This window comes from Phyllopteryx taeniolatus, unplaced genomic scaffold (assembly GCF_024500385.1).
Source record: "Phyllopteryx taeniolatus isolate TA_2022b unplaced genomic scaffold, UOR_Ptae_1.2 contig_46, whole genome shotgun sequence".
NCBI lineage: Eukaryota > Metazoa > Chordata > Actinopteri > Syngnathiformes > Syngnathidae > Phyllopteryx > Phyllopteryx taeniolatus.
The window spans coordinates 53,491-71,059 of NW_026903404.1; the positions used below are offsets into that span (position 1 = coordinate 53,491).

The 17,569-nt window shown below is 44.8% G+C and overlaps 1 long non-coding RNA gene and 1 other non-coding gene across 2 annotated transcripts; one reads left to right on the forward strand and one right to left on the reverse strand.

Moving 5' to 3' along the window:
• Positions 1–2,010: 2,010 nt before the first annotated feature.
• Positions 2,011–2,117, reverse strand: trnal-caa (transfer RNA leucine (anticodon CAA)). Its single transcript has 2 exons — positions 2,080–2,117; positions 2,011–2,056 (listed from the first exon to the last, which is right to left on the reverse strand). It is a non-coding gene; the product is annotated as a tRNA-Leu (tRNA).
• Positions 2,118–7,581: 5,464 nt separating this feature from the next.
• On the forward strand, positions 7,582–8,548 carry LOC133473774 (uncharacterized). The gene is made up of 4 exons (XR_009787239.1): positions 7,582–7,719; positions 7,876–8,073; positions 8,241–8,315; positions 8,381–8,548. It is a non-coding gene; the product is annotated as an uncharacterized LOC133473774 (long non-coding RNA).
• The last annotated feature ends 9,021 nt before the right edge of the window (positions 8,549–17,569 follow it).

Here is a 17,569-nt window from a genome sequence, read left to right on the forward strand (position 1 = left end):
GCTGCTGAACCCGTCTGAAGCTAAATGTGGACGTTGAGCGACATCCTGACCTCGATGATGATGCAGCTGAACAAAGGCGATCTAAAGATGAGATCCACGTCTGCTTCACCTTCACGCTAATTGACACACACATGCTGCCCGCTTGATTGCATTTGTGATACAAAGGAAATATGGCGGATGATGATGATGGACTGGCATAATGAGTGGACTCGACCGACTCACTTCCGTTGATGGCGGCATCCAAGATGTCCACCATGTTGACGTGGACGTGCCTTTGACCTTGTCCTCTAATGCCGAGTAGTTCCACCAGGTAGTGCAGTAGGTACAGTGATACATTGACTTGACTTTGGCTGGTCTGTTTTTACTCTGCTACTGTTCTGAACCCTTCTTCAACCATGAGTGGGCCAAAGAAAGGAAGTCGACTGAGTGCCATGTGTTCAATATAGAATGGACTACTAAATACTTTTTCACTGAAGTCCAGTCAAAGGCTGTATGTCTAATTTGTTAAGAAAGCATTCCGGTTTTAGAGGAATATAACATCAGCCGTCACTTTTCTACCAAGCATGCTCATTATGCTAACAGCCAATCAACGCAGGAACTGATGGCTACGGCTCAGCGGTTAAAATCAAGCTTGCAGGCTCAGCAAAACAACTTTATCTGACAAACTGCCATCCAAGATTCAGTCACACAAGACCAGTGTAACAGCGCCACGGGGTCTGCAGATGGAACTGATTGATCTCCAATCTGATACTGTCTTAAAAGAGAAGTTGAAAGATGAGTTTTATGCTTCATGAAGCGCAAACACATTTCCAAAAATCCAGAAGATGGCACAGAGGATGCTGGTGGTTTTTGGCTCTACATATGTGTGTGAACAGACTTTTAGTGTGATGAACATCAACAAAACATCTTACAGATCCCAGCTGAGTGATGAACACCTCAGATGCGTTCTGAGAATTGCCACAACAAAACAAACAGCAGACTTTGATGCACTGGCAAAAAAAAGGTGATCAACAAAACAACACTGTTCCAATTAAAAGTAAATCTAAGTATTACCACGACAATGCCTTTTTTTGTTGTTTATTTTTTATATGTAAGCATCTGGTCCTGTCTTGGCCCGCCTGTCAAATTTTAAAAGTCAATGTGGCCCCTGAGTCAAAACGTTTGCCCATCCCTGATGTAGAGGATCATGGCGCTTCCTTTCTGAAAAAAGAAAAACTAATAATAATAATAATAATAATGTTGTTTAATAATAATAAATCATATAAAATTATATATATAATATATATACATGTATCTAATATAATATTATATATATATATATATATATATATATATATATATATATATATATGCTTAATTTTCTGGTTCAAGCGCAATTGTAGGTTTATGAAATTAACCAAAATCACATTGCGAAATCTGTAGCGACACTTCAAATCGACCATACAAATGTCCCTTTAAAGTTCACAACAATATCAAAATTCAATTCAAAGACAATCAGAATTACAAAGCAATCATAGAACAATGCTTTCAAATGTCCTTTTTTGACAAAAAAAATCCCAAGAGTCCACAAGCAAGCACGTCCATTTCTTGCTTTACGTTAGAGCATTTTGTTTTTGGAGGGTTTCCAATGGATTCAAGACATTTCCATTCTTTTTAATGGGGGAAATGGATTCGATATACAGGCAAGTTCAGTCACCGTCACTGTTTAAATGAATGTATTTTAATAAGGATTACAAATACACTTTATAGTTCACCACCAAAAGTCTTATTTCAATCAATCATTCACTTATTTGATATTGACATCACTAAAACATTGGACAAAATGTATGCATTGCTTTAAGTAAGTATGGGTCCTCATGGTCCATATTTCACAAACAATTTCATTTTAGCGGCACGGTGGCCGACTGGTTAGTGTGAACCTAGTGAGGAGAAGCGGCTCGGAAAATGGATGGATGGATGGATTTCTGTACATTTGCATTCAAATTGTCAAAATGAAAGCATTTAAAATCATGTCAGGAGTGGGATTTGAACCCACGCCTCCATTCGGAGACCAGAAACCCCATTCAGAAGGGGCTGAATCTTGAGTCTGGCGCCTTAGACCACTCAGCCATCCTGACATGTTGAAACCTGGTATGTTTTGCAAAAATTATAAATATATGCCATCTTCAAATTCCGTGTGAAAGTTTCAAATCTGAAAGTTTCGATCTGATCACAAGATGGAGCAATGTGTCTATTTACATGACTTGTATATACTTGTGTCTTCTATACTGTATCCATTCATCCATTCATCCATCCATTTTCTGTACAGCTTATCTTCACAAGGGTTGCAGGCGTGCTGGAGCCGTCCCAGCTCAAATTATTCTCTTGTATTTTCGACAAAAGTTAAAACACCAATGAACTCTAGGGGGCATTCAAGGATTGGCCACTGACATAAGTTTAGGTCAAATCAACATTACAGGACAGAAACAATGGGTGCTAACTAACTGTAATTAAATTACTTTATTGCAATTAAATTATTTAATAAATACTGTTAATGACATGCTTACTCTAACATTCTCACTGTCCCGTCTATATGGAAGGGTTTTGTCCAGAGTTTGAGTCTATTTGACTACGCCCCCCACCCTCCCCACGCTGCGTTGCTTGAACACGGCATGGTCCCCGTGTACATTCTTCAGGTGCTCGAACAAATTTGTTGTGTTGAAGCATTTAAATGACATTCCGCACGACGTATTTCAGTTGTGCACAGATTGCAAATAACTTACGTGTGGTTTGTCTGAGACAATGCAAAATAGTCCCACACCGACGACGTGTTTTTTCACCGACAAGATTGAAAAAACTTTATTGGTCTTCAGATAGTTACAGTACTGCACAACAAGACACGTGACAAGGCTAAAAATAAACTAGCTTTTGGATCATTCCCATACTGGGAATTGAACCGAGCCGTCCAGGGTGAAACCAGAATCCTGACCGCGAGACCATATGGGACACGATGATATTTCAACTTATTTTTTTTTTTAATTCTGATAAAAGATATTCAAGGAACATTCCCATACTGGGAGTCAAACCCGGGCCACTTGGGTAAAAACCATATGAGACACATCGTGGTGTGAGTTCAAATTATTGTTACCACTTATTCTTTCTGAGTTTTTTTTTTCCAATTGCAAAATATTTGAAATTTTCTGCATCAAGATCAAAGCCCAAACGGTGGAATTCAGGGAACATTCCCATACTGGGTGTCAAACCCAGGAGACCTGGATGAAAACCACAAATCCTGACCACTTGCCCATACGGGCGACTCCTTTGTTTTGTTTTGTTTTTTTCCCAAAATATTGAACGTTTCACCAAGCGCTTATTTTTATTTTATTTTATTTTTGCTGATGAATGTTAAAGCTAAATTGGTGGAATGCAGGGTAAAAAATATCTCTCATAATGGGAGTCACACTGGGATTAATATCCATGTCACACTACCAGAATTAAGGGAATGTTGCCCTACCAAGTGTTAATCAAAGTCCAAATGGGAGTCGAACCCGGGTCATATGGGACACGTTGGTCTGCCACTTTTTCGAAGCACAAAATAAGAGAAATTTTCTGCATGATCAAAGCCCAAACGATGGAATTCAGGAACGTTCCCATACCCAGAGTCAAACCCAGGCCTCATGGGTGAAAACCAAGAATCCTGCCCGCTTAGCCATCTGGGAAACACCTTTGTTGTGTTTTTTCCCTAAACTCAATCGTAAGTTTTCTGGATGAACAGCCAAATTGGTGGAATGCTGGGTAAAAAAAAATGCTCTCATACTGGGAGTCAGACCTGGCTCCCTGGGTGAAGATCCATCCCATAATACTGGAACTGAGGTAATGTTACCATACGAGGTGACAAAGTCTAAATGGTAGAGTTCAGAAGCGATTCAAGGAACATTCCCAAAACGGTAGTCAAACCTGGGCCGCCGGGGTGAAAACCAGGAATCCTGGTCTCTCGACCATATAGTGGTGTCACTTCAACTTTCTTAAAAAAAATAATCTTCACTTACTTTCAAGCCATTTTTCGTAAAACGACCAGGCCAAAACAAAAAGAATTCGGATTACATTCCCATACCAGGAGTAGGAGACCAGTGAAAACCACTAATCCTGACTGACAGATCATATGGGACACGTGTTGGTGTCTCTAACACTGATTCTTTCCAAAATTATTAATTATTTTTTTCAAGTGCAAAATATTGGAAAGATCAAAGCCCTTCTTCTTCTTCTTTTCCTTTCGGCTTGTCCCTTTAGGGGTCGCCATAGCGCGTCATCCTTTTCCATGTCAGCCTATCGCCTGCATCCTCCTCTCGAACACCAACTGCCATCATGTCTTCCCTCACAACATCCATCAGCCGTCTCTTTGGTCTTCCTCTCGCTCTCTTGCCTGGCAGCTCCATCCTCATCATCCAACCAATATAGTCACTATTTCTCCTCTGGACGTGTCCAAACCATCGAAGTCTGCTCTCTCTAACTTTGTCTCCAAAACATCGAACCTTGGCTGTCCCTCTGATGAGCTCATTTCTAATTTTATTCAACCTGGTCACTTCGAGAGCGAACCTCAACATCTTCATTTCCGCTACCTCCAGCTCTGCTTCCTGTGGTCTCTCTAATCCATACATCATGGCTGGCCTCACCACTGTTTTATAAACTTTGCCCTTCAACCTAGCAGAGACTCTTCTGTCACACCTACAGCACACCTCACCGCTGTTCTGCTGCCCTCGTATATGTCCTGTATTATTCTAACATACTTCTCTGCCACTCCAGACTTCCGCATGCAGTACCACAGTTCCTCTCTGGGTACTCTGTCATAGGCTTTCTCGAGTTCTAGAAAGACACAATGTAGCTCCTTCTGACCTTCTCTGTACTTTTCCATCAACATCCTCAAGGCAAATAATGCATCTGTGGTACTCTTTCTAGGCATGAAACCATACTGTTGCTCGTAAATACTCACTTCTGTCCCGAGTCTAGCCTCCACTATTCTTTCCCATAAAGTCATTGTGTGGCTCATCAACTTTATTCCTCTATAGTTCCCACAGTTCTGCACATCAGACTTGTTCTTAAAAATGGGCACCAGCACACTTGTCCTCAATTCCTCAGGCATCTTCTCACGCACTAGAATTCTATTGAACAAGCTGGTCAAAAACTCCACAGCCACCTCTCCTAGATGCCTCCATACCTCCACAGGAATGTCATCAGGACCGACTGCCTTTCCATTTTGCATCCTCTTTAATGCCTTTTTAACTTCCCCCTTACTAATCATTGCCACTTCCTGGTCCACCACACTTGCCTCTTCTACTCTCCCTTCGCTCTCATTTTCCTCATTCATCAACTCCTCAAAGTATTCTTTCCATCTAGCTAGCACACTGCTGGCACAAGTCAACATATTTCCATTTCTATCCTTAATCACCCTAACCTCCTGCACATCCTTCCCATCTCTAGCCCTCTGTCTGGCCAACCTTTTCTCCTTCTTTAGTGTCCAACCTGCTACACATGTCATCATATGCCTCTTGTTTGGCCTTTGCCACCTCTACCTTTCCCCTGTGTCACATCTCAATGTATTCCTTTCCTTGACCTTGACGGTCACCCTATGTTCCTGCCTCTTCTGGAAAAAAGTGTTCACTACAGCCATGTCCATCCTTTTTGCAAAGTCTACCACCATATGTCCCTCCAAGTTCCTTTCCTAGATGCCATACTTACCAATAACTTCTTCATCAACCCCATTTCCTTCACCAACATGCCCATTACAATCTGCACCAATCACGACTCTCTCTCTGTCTAGGATGCTTGTCTAGCTCCTTGCAGAATTTCTCTTTCACCTCTCGGTCACATCCCACCTGTGGGGCATAGCCACGAATCACATTATACATAATACCCTCAATTTGAAGTTTCAGCCTCATCACTCGATCTGATACTCTTTTCACCTCCAAGACATTCTTAGCCAACTCTTGTTTTAAAATAACCCCAACTCCATTTGTCTTCCCATCTACACCATGGTAAAAAAATTTAAACCTTGCCCCTAAACTTCTAGCCTTACTGCCTTTCCACCTGGTCTCATGGACACACAATATGTCAACCTTTCTCCTAATCATCATGTCAACCAACTCCCAAGATTTTCCTGTCATAGTCCCAACATTCAAAGTCCCCACATTCAGTTCTAGGCTCTGTGCTTTCCTCTTCTCTTTCTGCCAAAGAACCCGCTTTCTACCTCCTGCTTAGACTTCGACCCACAGTAGCTGAATTTCCACAGGCACCCTGCAGGTTGACGGCGCCGGTGGCGGATATTGTTAACCGGGGCCATGACCGATCTGGTATGGAATTCTTTGGATGAACGCTCATATTTGTTTGGCAAAGTTTTAAGCCGGATGCCCTTCCTGACGAAACCCTCTGCATTTATCCGGGCTTGGGACCGGCCTACAGTTTGCACCGGCATGTTCCCCCCATAGGGCTGCATTTGCAGATCAAAGCCCAAATGTTGGAATTTAGTGGACATTCCCACACCAGGAGTCAAAACCAGGACAGTTGCAGCCATAAAATTCTAAGTTTATGATTATTTGCTAAAAACAATAAAGTTTATCAGTTTGAACATTAAATATCTTGTCTTTGTAGTGAATTCAATTAAATATAGGTTGAACATGATTTGCAAATCATTGTATTTTGTTTTTATTTATGTTTAACACAACGTCCAAACTTCATTGGAATTGGGGTTGTAGATGTCACATACATGTCACAGCAAAACACTTACTCATCACCCAATCGCAGCCAATCAGGTGAATCCATATGCTGCTGATGTCGTACATTAACAAACTCCACTCTCCACTTTAGCGAAGAGGCCCTCAGTCTCCTCTTGGATAAAAAAAAAAAAAAAAAAAACTGTCCCAGCTTTCCGAGCCCGGGCTCTCAGCGTGAATCCGGCGTGGACGTCCACCTCAGCTCTGTTTAGGAATCTTCCCGAGAGCATGCTCCATTAATTCCCTTTAAGAAGCCCCTCGGCTCGGGAAAAAGATGGCAGCAGCTGGGTTAAACGTTCCATCTTGGTTTGGCGCTGACACCAAAGGCATCGCGGGGGGCCTCCGAAGCGAAAAATAAATAAATCAAATAAATAAATGAAATCAAATTAATATATGTATATTTCAAGATGAATTTTAACGATTTTTTATTGAATTAGTTTACAGCACGAGGCAGAGTGTGTACTTCAAAGAAAACAGACCAGTAGCGGGGGAAAAAAAAAAGTTAAAAAAAAAAGGAAAAAAAAGCTAGTTAGTATATGACAAACTACAACATGTACGAGGATATCTCAAGTGTTCACCTTAGCAATCCATTTATAGCCAACATTCACTCTTGCTTTATTTCTCACCCATTGTTTTCCTGTGAAAACATTCCAAGTGGCGAGGGGCGGGAGAAAAAGGCCCCCTTTGTTGCCGTAAATGTCGGACGTGTGTTTACTCAGGGAAATGCAATGACTTGTGTGTGTGCCAGCGCACTTCCAGGACAGCGTCTGTTTGGAATCACAACAACATGAGAGGTGCCATCTCTGGCTAACATCTCTCCCACCCCCTTCACACACACACACACGCATATGCTCACCCCTTCGCAGACGTCGTCTTCCCGCCTGAGTCGGGAGCAGGCTCGCGTCAGAAGCTTGTAGCGCCAGGCCACCTCCCTGAGGAATGGCTTCACGCAACTCAGGACCTTCGCTGACAGGTGAGTGCGCAGTAAACAAAAAGCACCCAGAACCCCTCACTAACCCATTTCACACAGAGGATTTTTTTCCCCCAGTTGTTAGTGCTCTGTGCGAAAGCTTTTCAAGATGCAAGTCATCACTAGCTCTACCATTAATGGCTCTGCTCCGCCTTCCAGAACACTGTCCGACATGCGAGGCGAGTGCGCCGCTGCAGACCAGCTGTTCCGTGCGGCCTGTCACCATCTCGAGGCCCGGGCCACACAGGAGAGCAGTTCCAGTGGCGCGGAGGTTTCGGTGCTGGAGCAGAAGCTGAAGGACAAGCTACGGGAGACCATGCAGTGCTGGGATGCGGAAAAACTGGAACTCGATTCCAGGTAAAGCAATGGGGGCTGTTTATTGTCAACAAAGAAAAAGGTCCTTGAGCACCCCCGCCTATGAAAACATCTGCCTCAACACTAGTTGCACTGATCAACAAGATACCACCATTCAACCAACCCAACAAGATAATGTGAGTATTTGTTTTTTCCATATCTGATTAAAGACCATGGAGCTGACGGATGCAGTGAAGCAACTCCGCAGCCAAAACAGTAAGAAGGACGCTTGCCTGGACAGAATGGTGAGACTTTGGTGGGGGAGTAAAATTAGTTGAATTCTGGTCTCAAATCATTGTTTCCTGCTCAGGAGACGAGCAGAAGCAAAGACAAAGGAGAGATGGAAGTCCTCCAGGCTGAGAACCAAGCCCTTCAGAAAGTACTCAGCAAAATTCATCAGGTCAGAACATAAAGTGTTCATTGTGTACAAATATCCACAGTCTAACAATGTCCACAATGAATCTCCAGCTGGTGTCAAGTGAAGGCGATAGTGGTGCGTCTGAAGGTCTTCGTGGTTGTTCTCCACGGAGGAACACCACACTTATGGCTGTGCAGGGTGCCCTCACCAAAGCACCAGCAACAAACTCAGGTCTGACCCTCTTTTCCTCATACTATCACAAATTGTTCCACTTTGTGGTCAAAATGACACTCAGTCTTCCATGACTTTTGTGCCCGCCTGGAGGCGTCCCTTAGCATACTCGGCTGCAGCGGAGTGACTGGGCCAGTACGGAACTGGAGGCGAGGATCCAGGAAGTAACGAAGGAAAGTCAAGAGGCCAAAAAGGCTTTGGATGAAACTGTCCAAGAAAAAGACAGACACTGCTCCTCGCTATACATCATCTGTAGGTGCCCAGTTAACCTTCACTACAAAGACAAGTAGTCACCAGTCAAGAGTTTTGTGGAGTAGAGAGGCCTTAACTGAGACCTGGAAGGGCGTGATTGGGAGGAACGGCCCCCCTGATCAGAACCCGAGCGGTGTTATTGGACTTCTGTGCTCATCACGGATTGTCCATAACGAACACCATGTTCAAGCACAAGGGTGTCCACACGTGCACTTGGCACCAGGACACCCTTGGTCGCAGTTCGATGATCGACTTTGTGGTCGTGTCATCGGACTTGTAGACGGATGTCTTGGACACTCGGGTAAAGAGAGGGGCGGAGTTGTCAACTGATCACCAACTGGTGGTGAGTTGGCGTCGATGGTGGCGGAAGATGCCGGCCTGATGTGGCAGGCCCAAACGTATTGTGAGGGTCTGCTGGGAATGTCTAGCAGAATCCCCTGTCAGAAGGAGTTCCAACTCCCACGTCCGACAGAACTTTGCTCATGTTCCGTGCGAGGCGGGGGACATCGAGTCCGAGTGGCCCGTGTTCCGCGCCTCCATTGCTGAGGCGGCCAACCGGAGCTGTGGCCATAAGGTGGTCGGTGTCTGTCGTGGCGGCAATCCCCGATCCCTTTGGTGGACACGGATCTCTGGGTTGAAGTTGACTGAGGTGGTTAAAAATCTCCTCGGTGGCAAGGCCCCGGGGGTGGATGAGATTTGCCTGGAGTTCCGAAAGGCTCTGGATGTTGTGGGGCTGTCCTGGTTGACACGCCTCTGCAATATCGCGTGGACATCGGGGACAGTGCCTCTGGATTTGCAGACTGGGGTGGTGGTCCCCTTTTTTAAGAAGGGGGACCGGAGGGTGTGTTCCAACTACAGGGGGATCACACACCTCAGCCTCCCTGGTAAGGTCTATTCAGGGGTGCTGGAGAGGAGGGTCCGTCGGGAAGTCGAATCTCAGAATCAGGAGGAGCAGTGGGGTTTTTGTCCTGGCTGTGGAACAGTGGACCAGCTCTACACCCTCGGCAGGGTCCTCGAGGGTGCATGGGAGTTCGCCCAACCAGTCTACGTGTTTTGTGGACTTGGAGAAAGTGTTCGACCGTGTCCCTCGGGGAGTCCTGTGGAGGGTGCTTTGGGAGTATGGGATACGGGCTGTTCGGTCCCTGTACGACCGGAGTCAGAGTTTGGTCCGCATTTCCGGCAGTACGTCGGACTCGTTCCCGGTGAGGGTTGGACTCCGCCAAGGCTGCCCTTTGTCACCGATTCTGTTCATAACTTTTATGGACAGAATTTCAAGGCACAGCCGAGGCGTAGAGGGGGTCCGGTTTGGTAGCCTCAGTATTGCATCTCTGCTTTTTGCAGATGTGGTTCTGTTGGCTTCATCAAGCCATGACCTCCAACTCTCACTGGAGCAGTTCGCAGCCAAATGTGAAGCGACTGGGATGAGAATCAGTACCTCCAAATCTGAGACTGTGGTCCTCAGTCGGAAAAGAGTGGCATGCCCTCTCCAGATCGGGGATGAGATTCTGCCAAAAGTGGAGGAGTTTAAGTGTCTTGGGGTCTTGTTCACGAGTGAGGGAAGAATGGAACGGGAGATCGACAGGCGGATCGGTGCAGCGTCTGCAGTGATGCAGACTTTGTATGGGTCCATTGTGGTAACGAAGGAGCTCAGCCGAAAGGCGACGCTCTCAATTTACCGATCGATCTACGTTCCGACCCTCACCTATGGTCACGAAAGAACAAGATCCCGGATACAAGCGGCCGAAATGAGTTTTCTCCGCAGGGTGTCCGGGCTCTCCCTTAGAGATAGGGTGAGAAGCTCGGTCGTCCGGGAGGATCTCAGAGTAGAGCCGCTGCTCCTCCACACCGAAAGGAGCCAGATGAGGTGGCTGGGGCATCTGATTTGGATGCCTCCCGGACGCTTCCCTGGTGAGGTGTTCCGAGCATGTCCCCCCGGGAGGAGACCCCGGGGACAACCCAGGACACGCTGGAGAGACTACGTCCTTCGGCTGGCGTGGGAACGCCTCAGGATCCCCCCGGAAGAGGTGGATGAAGTGGCTGGGGAGAGGGAAGTCTGGGCATCCCTGCTAAAGCTACTGCCCCCCGCGACCCGACCTCGGATAAGCGGTAGAAAATGGATGGATGTATAAAAATTTTTTGACTGCACATTGGTCGACTGGTTAGCACATCTGCCTCACAGTTCTGGGGACCAGGGTTAAAATCCCGGCCCCGCCTGTGTGGAGTTTGCATGTTCCCCCCGTGCCTGCGTGGCTTTTCTCCGGGCACTCCGGTTTCCTCCCACATTCCAAAAACATGCATGTTCTGTTCACCGAAGACTCTAAATTGCCCGTAGGTGCCAATGATTGTTTTTCTGTGTACTGCGATTGGCTGGTGACTAGTTCAGGGTGTACCCCGCCTCCCGCCTGAAGATCGCTGGGATAGTCCAGCACCCCCGCGAACCTAGTGAGGAGAAGCGGTAAAAAGAAAATGGATGAATTTTTCTTCTTTATTCAATGTTAAATTTCCTTTTCTGCTATCATTGTGCAACTCTCAGAGGGGACTGGTACTACTTTGCTGGGAGAGCCACTGCAGTGAACTTGGTACATGGCGTTCCACCACCAAACTTCCTTACCCCAGTACTATTTAGTCTTTTGGTCAATGGTTCAGCAAATACAAATTTCGAAGATATAGCTGACACCGAACTCCTGGATAAAGTAAAAAAGGTAATTTGGTAGTTGGTACATCTTAAACTGCATTACAATTACTTTACATTCCAAAGTTCTTGTTTTCCAATTTGAAAGGTGACGTGACCCACCTTTTACTTTTAATGCCACCACTGCTGCATTGGCAAGTGTTGATAGCAAAGCGCTGTTCGAACCTCTTTTCTCTCACATAAAATGGGCAACGTGAATATTTTCCATACCATGATCACATCTGACCCTATCTATCTTTCTATCTATCTATCTATCTATCTATCTATCTATCTATCTATCTATCTATCTATCTATCTATCTATCTATCTATCTATCTATCTATCTATCTATCTATCTGTCTGTCTATCTATCTATCTATCTATCTATCTATCTATCTATCTTAAAATAAATCTCCCACAAGTATGTATGCGAGCATTTGAGATGGAAATGTGAAAGGATTTGAGTATATTTTATGAATGGATTTGAAGATGGTATGGGAATAGATCTGACATGTTCATGTGAGTGTGTTTGAGGTGTATGTGTGCAAACATTTGAGGCGTGAATGTGAGCGTGTATTTATGAGTTGAAAAGTGGTTTCAAAATAAAATATGGCATTGACCAACAGCGATAAAGTGCAATAGTAAGCCTAACTTAAGCAGTAGCGTTACATAGCATTATACTGTATAGTACATACATATATATTTATAATGTATATATGTCGTATACTTGTTGATTATTGTGTTTCAATAACACTTTTCCTCATTGATTTAAAATGAGTGCTTTTAATGTGTAAGTGCTGTCGGATATGGCGTAATGGTCGGCCAATCAGAAGCCATGTCGTGTATGACGTAGGACTAGGCTGGCTCGTCTATCAAGAGCGAGACGCCATTATTCGGTCGCGGATTCTGGCGAATATATGTGCCTTCCGGGCTGAAGCCCTGCGGACGTGTGTTTACTCCTGAACTCAAGGCAGTTTCAACACCGGTGCGTTACAATCTGAAACGTATACGTTTCGTTGCAGGCAGGATGGCCGGATAGTCGCGTATAAGCTCCCCTGCGCCGGTGTACCTAATGGGGTGTCCAAAGGGAAAGAAGGAATTTAATTGTCGTCATGAAACTCGTATCATAGCTATGCACTCCAGTCAGAGTCAAATATTACATGACTTTATTAAATATTGGTACCTCTCATTAAATTAGAATAAAGGTGAAAAGTTTTTTTTCAGTACTCATAGTGATTAAACGCTGAAGTACTTTTCAGAGGGCAAATTCCAGCCTAATTTCTACATTAAAAATCACTATTTCTTGAATGAATTCACTATTTCGTTTGATGTTATATTTTAGTTTCTCAATATGGAGAATCTTTTTTATTTGCTATGAGCTGCAATCATCAAAATAATACATACTTTTAATATGAAATACTTCACTCTGAGTGCGTGCAGTGTACAGTTCATCTCTATAATTTCACTTTTTGAATTGAACTACCAAATAAAAGATAGACACTATTCACGTGTGAGCATGATTGACATGAACTCGTGAATGCCAGTGATGTGCTCGAGAATGTGATTGACATGCTCGCGTGAACGCATTTGAGTAGTGTTGATGAGAGAAAGACGCGTGTGTATGAGAGCATTTGAGTCATGTAAATGAGAGAATTTGAATAGTGTAAATGAGAGCGTAAATGAGAGCATTTGACTAGTGTAAATGAGATCATTTGAGTCGTGTCAATGAGACCATTTGAGTAGTGTCAATGAGAGCATTTGAGTAGTGTCAATGAGAGCATTTGAGTAGTATCAATGAGAGCATTTTAGTGGTGTTAATGAGAGCAAGACTTGTTTGCATGAGAGTGTTTGAGTAGTCCTTATGAGAGCCTTTCAGTACTTTGTGTGTGTGTGAAAGCTGGTCTGCAGCGGCGCACTCGCCTCTCATGTCAGACAGTGTTTTGGAAGGCGCAGCAGAGCCATAAAGGTAGAGCTCGTATTCGTTTCCCTGTACCTTTACCCAGAACCCAACGAGGCGAGAAGTAACTTTAACTGTCTTCTTTGTGCTAATTTTGTGGAAACTCTATGAAAGGAAATAGCAACGATTGATGCTTATTTGTTAGCCTGTCCATGGCGTTTTGCATTGTGTGCTGGCATTAGGCTAGCATAAACAAATGTTTTAAAGACACAAAGTGTAATCCTCTTCGTTTAATGTTTAGTATGACAATAAACATCAACTGAGAGTGGCATTAATAGCTTGAAGCCTCTTTTTTGGATGACTTGTTTGCTATTTGCCAACCTGCTTCTTATTGTGGAGTGAATTGATTTAAGTTCACCGCCACCATACAGACCTCATATCTCAAGTCTGCACTTGCAAGTCAAAGCCAAATAATTGGCTTAATGATGACTTTCATCTTGTAAAGCTTTCACAAAGAGCACCAACAACTGGAAAAAAAATCCTCTTGTGTGAAATGGGTTAGGGATGGTTTCTGGGTGCTTTTTTTTTTTTTTTTTACTGCGCACTCACCTGTAACCGAAGGCCCTGAGTTGCGGGAAGGCGTTTCTCAGGGAGGCGGCCTGGCGCCACAAGCTTCTGACCCTGCTCCCGACTCAGGCGGGAAGACGACGTCTGCGAAGGGGTGAGCGTATGCGTGTGTGCGTGAATTGGGGTTGTATTTTTTGGGTTGTCACCCTTGGTTTTCACCCAGACAGCCCGGGTTTGACTCCTGGTATGGGAACATCCCCTGAATGCTTTCATTTTGGCCTGATTTGATGAAAAATTCAAAATTTGAAAATACAGAATTTCAAAAAGACAAAGTTGAAGCAAGACCAGTTAGTCCATGTGTTCCCTATGGTCTCGCGGCAAGGTGAGTGCTTTTCACTGGTCTACTACTCCTGGTATGTATCCTGAATTACTTTGTTTTGGCCTGATCGTCCTGCGAAATTTAAAATAAAAAAAAAATCCTGCTTGAAAGAAAGTACAGAATTTTTTTTTTTAATGTTGAGGAAACAGTTACATGAATCCCATATAGTCTAACTCTTTGGATTTGTGTTTCTCACCCCGGTGGCCCTGGTTTGACTCCCGGTATGGGAATGTGCCCTGAATCTCTCCTCAACTCTTCCATTTTGATGTTAATTGACACCCAGTATGGTAACATTCCACGAGTTCAAGTATGGCATGAATCTGCAGCCAGGCCCGACTCCCAGTACAAGAACATTTGTTTACCCTGAATTCCACCAATTTGGCTTGAACGTGCAAAAAAGAAAATAAATAAAAGTGTGCGCTTGGGGAAACATTCAATATTTTGGAAAGAAAAACAAAGGACTGTCCCATATGGGTAAGCGGTCAGCTTTTGTGGTTTTCACCCAGGTGTCCTGGTTTTGACTCCTGGTATGGGAATGTCCCCTAAATTCCATCATTTGGGCTTTGATCTTCATGCAAAAATTTTCCAATTCTTTGCACTTGAAAAAAATTATTAGAATTTTGGAATGAATAAGTGGTAGAGACGCCAACAGGATTGGATGGTTTTCACAGGTCTCCTACTCGCGGTATGGGAATGGGAACCTGAATTCTTTTGTTTTGGCCTCATGGTCTAACGAAAAATTGGGCTTGAAAGAAAGTGAAGAATTTTTTAAAATAAAAAGTTGAAGTCACACCACTATATGGTCTTGTGGTCAGGATTCCTGGTTTTCACCCTGGCAGCCCGGGTTTGACTACCATTTTGGGAAAGTTCCTTGAATCGCTTCGGCTCTCTGCCATTTAGACTTTGTCACCTCGTATGGTAACTACCTCAGTTCCAGTATTATGGCATGGATTACCCAGAGAACCAGGTCCGACTCCCAGTATGGTCTAGTGGTACGCTCGCCTGACTTTGGTGTGGGCAGCGTGGGTTCAGCTCACGCTGTGATGGTGTGAAAGTGCGTGCGAATGGTTGTCCGTGTCTATATGTGCCCTGCGACTGAGTGGTGACCAGTTCAGGGTGTAGTCCGCCTTTCGCCTGAAGTCAGCAGGAATAGGCTCTAGCACCCTGCGACCCTAACCAGGATTCCACCAATTTGGCTGTTCATGCAGAAAACTTGCGATTGACCTTGGGGGTAAAAAACACAACAAAGGCATGGCCAAGTGGTCAGGATTCCTGGATTTCACCCATGAGGCCTGGGTTTGACTCTGGGTATGGGAACGTTCCCTGTATTCCACCATTTGGGCTTTGATCTTCATGCAGAAAATTTCCAACATATTGCGCATGGAAAAATAAACTTCTAATGAGCGGTCACCGTGATTTAATCATTTTTGCTGTATACACTGCGTAATACAATTGCCTACCCAGTACGGCAGCCTTACACACGGCATCTCTACCGGTCGGGTTATTGCTGCTTCCTGTTCCATTCTCTTCCTTCTCCCCCAATAAGAGCACTGCATCTTCCTCTTCCTCCATGTTCTCCAAGACCAGCACCACCTCTTCACTGCCACCATGGGGTCACCCAGTCCTTCAATAACCCCTCTGCTAGTGACCTCAACCCCTGATGCTGCTGCTAGTCATAACAAAACAATAACAACCATAACAAGAGTTATGTTCTTAATACACAAAGGCAATCCATGTAAGAAAATGCCATAAATTACACACACACAGACTTGGAGGGTTTACTCAAAGTAATCCCGCTCATTTGTTCACGTCAAATAATATGTAAGTATCCCTGAATTGCTCTCGTGCTATATGTTAGCAGGACCAGCAAACCGCCTCGCTGGCATTGCCGATGCGTTCAGGTGCAGTGACGTGCTCGACAATCAGTGAATATAAGGTAATAGACTCCTTTTTAGTATAGTGGACCGGACAGGGAGTTGAGTTCATGTGCTCTTTAGCTTTTGGTGGGGCTATTCTTTGCGGGAAAACAATTAAAAGCCGAACATTATGTTTCCAAACAGGGACCTTACGCGTATTTGGCGAAGATAACAACCACTACATAACTGAAACTGGTGCTCTCATGCTATCCGTTAACAGGACGAGCAAAGCGCCTCGCTGGCATTGCCGATGCGTTCAGTGCATTGAGGTGTGCTTGACACTATGTGAAAGTAGGGCGAAAGACTCCTTGTTAGTTTAGTGGACGGTATCTCTACCTGTCATGTGGAAAACTGTGGTTCGATTCCCTGACGGGGAGTTGACCTTCTGTGCTTTTCAGCTTTTCGTGTGGCTCTTCTTTGTGGGAAAATAAAAAAGCAGATCAGCCTCGTTTCCAAAGAGGGACCTTACGCGTGTTTGGCGAACATAACAACCACTACACAACTGAAACGGTTGCTATCGTTGCTACCAGACAACCTCCTCGCTTGCTGGCATTGCCGATGCATTCAGGTTCATTGACGTCTGCTTGACACTATGTGAAGGTAGGTCATAAGACTCCTCGTGAGTATAGTGGACGGTATCTCCGCCTGTCACGTGGAAGACCGGGGTTCGATTCCCTGACGGGGAGTTGAGTTCATGTTCTCTTCAACTTTTGGTGGGGCTCTTTGCGGGCAAACAAAAAAGCCTATCAGCTTTGTTTCCAAACAGGGACTTTGCACGTGTTTGGTGAACAGAACAACCACTCCACGACTGAAACTGTTAGCAGGACCAGCAAAACCGCCTTGCACGCTGGCATTGCCGACGCGTTGAGGTGCATTGACGTGCTTGACAGTAGGTGAAGATAGGGCAAAAGACTCCTCGTTAGTATAGTGGACAGTATCTCTGCCTGTCACGCGGAACACCGGCGTTCTATTCCCCGACGGGGAGTTGACCTCCTGTGCTTTTCGTGGGGCTCTTCTTTGTGGGAAAACAAAAAAGCCCATCACCCTCGTTTCCAAAGTGGGAGCTTACGCGTGTTTGGCGAACATAACAACCACTCCACGACTGAAACTGTTGCTCTCGTGCAATCAGTGAGCAGGACAAGCCAACCGCCTCGTTAGTTATTGCTGCGTTCAGTGCATTGACGTGTCCTTGACACAAGGTGTAGGTAGGTTAAAAGACTCCTCGTTA